Source organism: Berghia stephanieae, chromosome 3 (assembly GCF_034508935.2).
Source record: "Berghia stephanieae isolate SIO BIC M18660-M18661 chromosome 3, UCSD_Bste_1.3, whole genome shotgun sequence".
Classification (NCBI taxonomy): Eukaryota; Metazoa; Mollusca; class Gastropoda; order Nudibranchia; family Aeolidiidae; genus Berghia; species Berghia stephanieae.
In genome coordinates, this window is record NC_088362.1 from 83,164,786 (window position 1) to 83,173,470 (window position 8,685).

Below are 8,685 nucleotides of genomic sequence, written 5' to 3' on the forward strand. Positions count from 1 at the left end.
GATCTTTCCCATTGAGAGGTTTTCTTTTCATAATCGAACCTAAAACAAAACAAGGTAGCGTTTTTGGTTCAAATGATATGTATCTTCTACATCGCTATTACAAACAATAACTAACTACTACTACTACTACTACTACTACTACTACTACTACTACTACTACTACTACTACTACTACTACTACTACTACTACTACTACTACTACTACTACTACTACTTTTACTACAACAACAACTGCAACAGCAACTACTACTTGAACGTGGTATCTTTCACATAAATCACGGTTATTACGAAATCTTAAAAAAAGTAATGTTACCCATTGTCTTAAAACAGCACTGATATTATGTCGGAGTAACTTTGTTTTTCTTATTAATGGTTTTACGGCGTTTTCAACACGTGTAGGTCAAATCAGCGACGCAGTGACGCAGAAAATGCGATTTATGGCTATACCAATGAAACTTGGATAAAGTGTAAATGATTTATTGAGGACTAACTGTTCAGATTTTCAAAATGACTAAAAGCCGACGTGTACATATATGTAAACGTCTGGGATTCGAAATCAATTATGGGCCTAGTTTAAAACTTGTAATGAAGAAATTTTGCGTCATTTTTGAGATTTCCATTACTAGAATTAGCCCATAGTGAATTGAGATTTCAGACATGTAAGTAAGTACACGTCGCTAAAAGAACAATTTCACATTACCTTGAAAATCAGGTTTATTCTATCCCTCCCATTGGAGAACCCCATCCTTTCTTAGTAAATTCGAAATCGTTGAATAATGCTTTGAACGCAATAAATAACAAAATTATTCAACGATTGTAGAATATTTTCGCACATTTTATTGGTGTGAAATTAGGTGTAAAAGACAGCTGATTGGTAATTAAAATAATCTTTCGATGCTCATGAATACAAATCCAACGTTTTTTTTTTTGGCTGGGGGGGGGGGGGAGTCAAATAGTCATTCAAGCAGATAGAGAAAAATCCAAATTATGGCGAATCGAAGTACTACTATCATATTATCTATTGGTCACGAAATTAAATTTCTTGACGCCATGTCCGATTTAATCGAGTAGATTTCAAGGGACGCAACTGGTATTATTTTAATATAAACATATGATTTTCATGGTCGTCGCCCTTACTATTCAATCGCGACTGCTTTACTCCCATTATATAAAAAAAGAACTCTTACCTATTTCGGACATGCCATTTTCATTTTTTGTTTTGTTTTGTTGCAATTGCATTTATTTTTTTAAAAAACCCACTGAATGTGCTCAATGCGCTTTACAATAGAAGGAACGAAATTAACATTACTCAGATATTTGTTATTGTTTATAGACAGCCACGGTTACATTTAGTTTTGTTTGTTGGTTCGTTATATCTACAGGTGGATGTTGTGATAAATTACCGAAATGCATAGAATCAATACTCAATTGTCATGTTTACCAGTTTGACATTGAAAACCCACAAATGGAAGAATCCCATAAGTTTCTTAACTTGATATTATCAACTTTAAAAGATCTGTATGACTGACCAATTTCTACAGTCTAAAGTAATTGCCTCTCACCAGAGACAATCACCCCCACAGAACCTGAACATCACTCACAATTTTAACACAGGTGATTGAATAGCTCAGTTAGTAGAGCAGTAGCTTCACACGCAAAGGGACCAAGATCGATACCGGGTAGCCGGCTCTGTTAGATTTAGCGGAAAGAACTTTGCGATAGACGCATCCTATCCGAAAGGTAATAGGCAATTACTATTGTCCGTTTCACGCTATAGAAACTGGGATAAACTCCGGCTTTAAGGCTCTGAAGGGCTACTTTTTTAAAAATTGAATAAATTGCATGGCGACGCAAAATGTTGGGGATGCATTTTCCTCCTCCATGTGTCAATATGTTGTGATAAATACTCACAGACGGTTGGGCGTATTGATGCTATGTATTTAGGTAAACTACTCAAAACTACAGAGCAGTAAAGTTAGGTGCCCCAAACGTAAATAATAACAAGTTGCTAGTGATTTCCGTTAGGGACCGGAATAATTTACGCACAATATAGGTCTCCCAATTTTGTAGTTTGAGTTGTAGGCAATACACTTTCAGTATTGAAAATATGTTTACATAAAATCTAACAGTTGCAGAAATAATAATATAAGGCTAAATTATTATGAAAATCAGGCTCCGAATAATTCTCGTTTTGTTCACACCAGCGCAATAATTTGCTCTGGTCTAAAAATAGATAGACTGTAACGTTTGATAAATTTAGAAAATTTTACCTTTTGTTCCATAAAATATCCATATCTAGACATTATTTGATGCATGATCGAGTATTTATGAATATGTGTTTCTTTTGCCACCTAACAGCCAAATTTTAAAGGTTATTTTTTTCTATTATTTACATTGGAACGTGAGCTGTCAAGACAGGAACATGTGGTTTGCCACGTGCTTCTCGACCTTTGTTTACGTTTGGGGCACATAACTTTACTGCTCTATATGTAACCTTAAACGTTTATATTCTGATTTATGAAAAACGAATATTTAAAGTGGCTGTCTTAAAAAGCTGAGTGACGTCAACAACAACGACGATAACATCAACAATACTACTACGACTTCTAATATTGCTACTACTACTACTACTACTACTACTACTACTACTACTACTACTACTACTACTACTACTACTACTACTAATACCATTACTACTACTACTACTACTACTACTACTACTACTACTACTACTACTACTACTACTACTACTACTACTACTACTACCACTACTACTACTACTACTACTACTACTACTACTACTACTACTACTACTACTACTACTACTACTACTACTACTACTACTACTACTACTACTACTACTACTAGGAAAAGGAAATATTTTCGCTTATACAGATCCAACCAATCATTACACTATTTTGAAAAAAAATATTTTATAATAAAATATCTTACTCTTTTATTTTATTTCTTAGCGGTATTCTTCTAAAATCGCATGATGCCTATTGACATCGTTTATTTGTCGGCGATTTCACAGATGAATCAGATCTATGTTTCGGTGAGGAAGCTCAAGAACTAAATGGAGCAAAACACATCATGATTGAGATTTTTTTGGCTTCAACCGATTCGTCGTGTGGATCTTTGGATAAATTCGACAGACCAGCTGATGAATCGGATTCATTAGAGAATTCAAACGGATCAGACGACAGAGGTGAGACAAAAAGTGATTTTCTTAAACTCATGGTCTGATACTAACTTATAGCCTGACATTAAAGCCCACTACTACCCATTTTTGACGTCATTTTTAGGTTTGTGAGTTGTCTTTAGTAGTGGCCAAGGAAACAAGTGATCCCATTGGTTGATCTGTTGAATACAACTCACGATTTGTTTTCTTTGTGGCCAAAGACTTGTCTTTTGACGTCATTTGGGGGTTAGTCGTTAACTTACATAGCCCGACACTAGAACCGTAGCCATCGTTAACTTATAACCTGACACTGACCAAAAAATGAAGTCAAAATGCCAGTCTTTTGCCACAAAAGAAAACAAATCGTGAGTTGTATTCAATAGTTCAACCAATGGGACCACTTGTTTCCTTGAGCTCTACTAACGACAGGTGCAAAAACCAAATAATGACGTCAAAGTGCCAGTCTTTTTGGATTTCAGTGTCAGGCTATAACATAACGATGGCTACGGTTCTAGTGTCTTATGTCAATGACTACGCTAGAATCGTTACCTTATAGCCTGGCACTGACCAAATAATGACGTCAAAATGACAGCCTTTTGCTACAAAAGAAAACAAATCGTGAATTGTATTCAACAATTCCAGTAATGGGACCACTTGTTTCAATGAGCTCTACTAACGACAACTCACTAGGCCCTGCAAAAACCAAATAATGACGTCAAAATGCCAGTCTTATTGGGTTTCAGTGTCATGCTATAACTTAACGATGGCTACGATAGAACCATAGTCATCGTTATGTTATAGCCTGACGCTGAAATATAAAAGGACTGGCAGTTTGACGTCATTATTTGGTTTTTGCAACGCCTAGTAAGTTGTCGTTAGTAGTGCTCATGGAAACAAGTTATTTCATTGGTTGAACTATTGAATACTACTCACGATTTGTTTTCTTTTGTGGCAAAAGACTGGCATTTTGACGTAATTTTTTGGTCAGTGTCAGGCCATAACTTTACGAAGGCCACGATAGAACCCACTAGGAATTATAGTTGACGTCATTTTTCAGGTTTGTGCAGCGTCTAGTGAGTTGACGTTTGTAGAGCTCAAGGAAACAAGTGATCCCATTGGTTGAACTAATGAATACAACTCACGATTTGTTTTCTTTTGTGGCCTAAGACTTGTCTTTTTGACGTAGTTTTTGTCAGTGTCAGGCCGTAGCCAATCTTTAACTTATAGTCTGACACTAGAATCCACTAAGACCTATATTATTTTGATGTCATTTTTAGGTTTGTGGACCGCCTCTTGAGTTGTCTTTAGTAGTAGTGGCCAAAACGCTTCAACAGTTGTAACGTCACTTCCCTCGTAATGACGCATGGTAACTTAGTAACTGGCTCTTAACTATCGGAACAATGGCAGATGCCCTTATGTAATATTTCTCTTACGAGCATAAAAGCGTAATCAGAGGGGAAAAATATTATAAACCTGATCATGTTTTGACTTGTACACATTCTGATCACAAGACATATGAAAAGTTCTAGCCTGCATGAAGAATAAAGAGTACCGATTGTCTTTGTTTAGAACCACGATGGGCGCGGTTGCTGGGCGACGTGACATCAGACTATTGAATCCAATTGCTGGAAAGAGCCTTAATCATTAACCAGTTGACTGCCGTACTCTGGAAAGACCTGTGTTTAATCATTTTGGCCAGAAAAAAACTCGTCGTTCAAATATCGATCGATTTAAATGAGTTTCAACTTGGCAAAAAGTCTCTACCAACCCTGGGACTTCGCGAGGTGTCTTTTCACGTCAGGTAACTGATTAATTTGCTAGAAGTATGATATTTCAATTTCTGTTACTTTAGAAACTGTATCCGTTGACCTCAATAAGATATATTATGTACCCACCACGTCAATCTGGTATCAAGTCAGAATGAAGGAAGTGCGAAATATAAAATACATTTATTGATTGACCAAAATTATAAAATTGTAAGTGCGCTTAATTAATTATCAGAATGTATACGGAGCAATATTCACTAAATCTACTCAATGCGTCCCATCTATCTAGACACCCATCCACCCAACCATCCAACCATGAATCTATCTATCAATCTACCTATCTATCTATCTATCTATCTATCTATCTATCTATCTATCTATCTATCTATCTATCTATCTATCTATCTATCTATCTATCTATCTATCTCTCTATCTATCTATCTATCTATCTATCTATCTATCTATCTATCTATCTATCTATCTATCTATCTATCTATCTATCTATCTATTTATCTGTCTATCTATCTGCCTATCTATCTGTAGAGATCTATCTATCATATTTCTATCTATATTTTATTATTCAGTATCAGTCTTTAAACGTATTGTCTCCTTGTCTTCTCCAGTTATTCCAGAATGTGAAGTTATCTGTGAATGAGGACCGGGAATAAAAAAATCCCTTTGATCGCTGCAGAAAAAATCCAGGCCATGTAAATTTCTTTCCTGTTCACACATTTCGCATTTTAAATCTTCCCAGTAAATATCGAAAACTGGAGATCTTTAGAGATATCCGACGCATGCAATAGAACTGTGAAAATAAAAGTAAGCTTTACCAGTCTGATAGTCCAGACACATATCCCAACTCAACAGACCGGTATCCTTATAGTGAACTAAAAGGAAAGCGTGGGATAACGAGATACGGCACGGGCGTCATTGGCCAATCAGATTCAAGCACTATTAAAGACTCTGTATGCCCATGTCATGAATGCCAAAAGTCAGGAGATTATTACGTAGAATTTGCAAGGATAAAAGTGATCACTGCATCGCATGTTATATACGATGATCCAGAGGCGGAAAACGCTGTGGTGGAACTATTTTATGATTCTGTGGACAGAAAAGAAGTTACGTTTCTGTATGGGACCAAGACAGTTAGTTGTGATGAGGACTTCTTCGAAGAGGATGTCAGCGTTGATCATGATGAACTTGCCAGGATTGCAAATTGTAATCGAGACATATTTGAAATGACATGCGTTACTCACAACAAGGAACTGGTCAAGAAAATGAAAGAACTCGACATGCTATCGGGTTTTCAGCAAGAATAATATGACGGGGAATTATTCCCCTTTGGATATATCATATCCCATCCTCATGGACGAAGTAAACGCGTTACTTTGGGAAATATTCTAAACCAACGAGTCCCAAAGCCTGATCATCATCATCATCATCATGGCCTTTTTCACCCTGGGTCAGGGTATAGGCCACAGACAAACAGTTTCCATCCTTCTCTATCCTGAGCTAACTTTTTTTAAATCTCATTCCAGGTCTTACCACTTCTCTGTATATCAGCTTCTTTAAGTCTTCTCCATGTTCCTCGTGGCCTTCCACTTGATCTTTTGCCCTGAGGGTTCCAGTCCAATACTTTCTTTTTTATAGTTGAGTCATTCTTTCTAAGCGTGTGTCCAATCCACCTCCATCGTCTTCTTCCTATTTCCTCTCCCACTGGTTTCTGCTGTGTTCTTTCCCATACTTCTTCATACTGAAAATACTCATTATACAATTAGTACGGGTACAAGCGTTAGATATCCTAATGCCAAAACGGAAAACCTCGGGGAAAAAGTTTCTTTGACGCTGCCCGAGGAAGCTAAATATCTATGTCAATATGAAAATGATAAAGAAGATTGCTCTCATGAGTGGGTGACCTTTCCCCATGGAACGAAAGTTACCGATGAGGATGGATATAAGACGGACCTTGAACCGGGTACAAAGTTTGGTTTAGAGTATGCAATGAAGAATTTCTCTGTGAGCAAATACTTGTCTTGTTACGTAACTTACGACATCGGTGCGTGCCCTGGAAGCAGTGGTGCTGTTGTGATGACCACAGATGGTACGGATCCAAGTTGGTCACATCATTCGGGGCGTCTTATAGATGGCAACAACCGAAGTGGCAAAGAAATGTTCCTCCTTCAGAAAGTAGTTTAAAAACGCTAAAACAAAAAGACGACACCACAAGAATGGAATGAATACTAATCGTAGCTGAGGTGTTTATTCCTTGTTCTGTCACTGTCGTAGGTGGACGTTCTTTTCTTCGTGATGACCTCCATGTCAACAAGCTTGACCTGTCAATCGTGTTACAAGTTGTGAATTGTTTATTTTTCTAAACATTTATTTTGCAAATGCTCGTGAGTATAGTATCGTGGGAAAGTATCGTTTAAAAAATCTTGAAATATCGTATCCAGAAGGTACTGTGTGGTCTTGTTTCGTATACATGCCCAGAAGGGACCGGTAAGGTCTTTGTTTCGTATACATGCCCTCGAGCAATTCACCGCGCCCTAGCCCACTTTGTGCTAACACTTTTGGGTTATTCGAGCTACAACTTGGATAGAGAAGGATGGAAGGATGTTTATCTGTGGCCTATACCCTGACCCAGGGTGAAAAAGGCAATGATGAGGATGATTGTTTATTACTTTATTTATCAAATGTTATAATGTTTTTATCTATTTGCGGGTACGTGGTTTTAGAGGTATGACACTCGCTTTCTGATCTGAAGGTCATAGATTCGAGCCTCACTCAATGCGTAGTTGAGCCCTTGGAAAAGGCGCTTCATTCACATTCTCTCTCCGTACTCAGGTGTAAAATGAGTATCAGGCCGTTAACAGCATTTTTTTTCTGTCAGAAAAAATCTAATATCTAACAGGCGTCGTATCTCGTCCTACATGTTAAGTGTTGCTGTTGGCCTGGGACCCCTTGTAACGCGCTTTGAGTGGATATTGCGCTATATAAAAACTCTTTTTTTTTGTAAAAAGAAGGTCCAGGGTTTGAGTCCAGGTCTGAGTGGCGCATAGTTGAATCCTTGGAAAAGGCTCTTTACACACATTCTCTCATCATATTCAGGTGTAAAACGAATATCGGGCCATTGACTTGTGTCTATTCGGAAATAGATATTGTGATATCGGCTAGGCGTCAGTCATGTCTCGGCCTACATATTAAGTGTTTCTGTCGGCTAGGGCAGGGACCCCTTGTAAGTGCTTTGAGCACGTTTAGAGGACATTGCGCTATATTACTACGACATTCACTCATCATGTCTCTCTCATTCAATATTAACTCACCCAACCCTAACACTGACTATATTCGTAGTAACCGGGGTTACTTTTACCCCATGCCTGTTTATTACATTTCTATGAGACAAATAATAGGCGTAGTATCAAAGCTAATGTTTTTAGTTTTTGCATGTTAATAGTAGTTGAATAAAACTATCTATGTACATGCTCATTTTAAAACATTTGTTCAAATTTTGAAAAGTAGCAAAAATCTCAAGGATTGAGTGAGTTAAAGCTGAGCCGTCAAATGCAGCGTGTACAGAAGTGTCAGAACACAACTTTTATCGGCAATGTGGAGTTGAACCAACATATTATTGAATATTAGGACACTTCTGTCTGGCCACGCATTACCACTCTCTAGCTTTGTGTGCTGCACTGCAGCTGACGCCATTCTTATTATAGTGTTCACATAGAGTAAATCGTT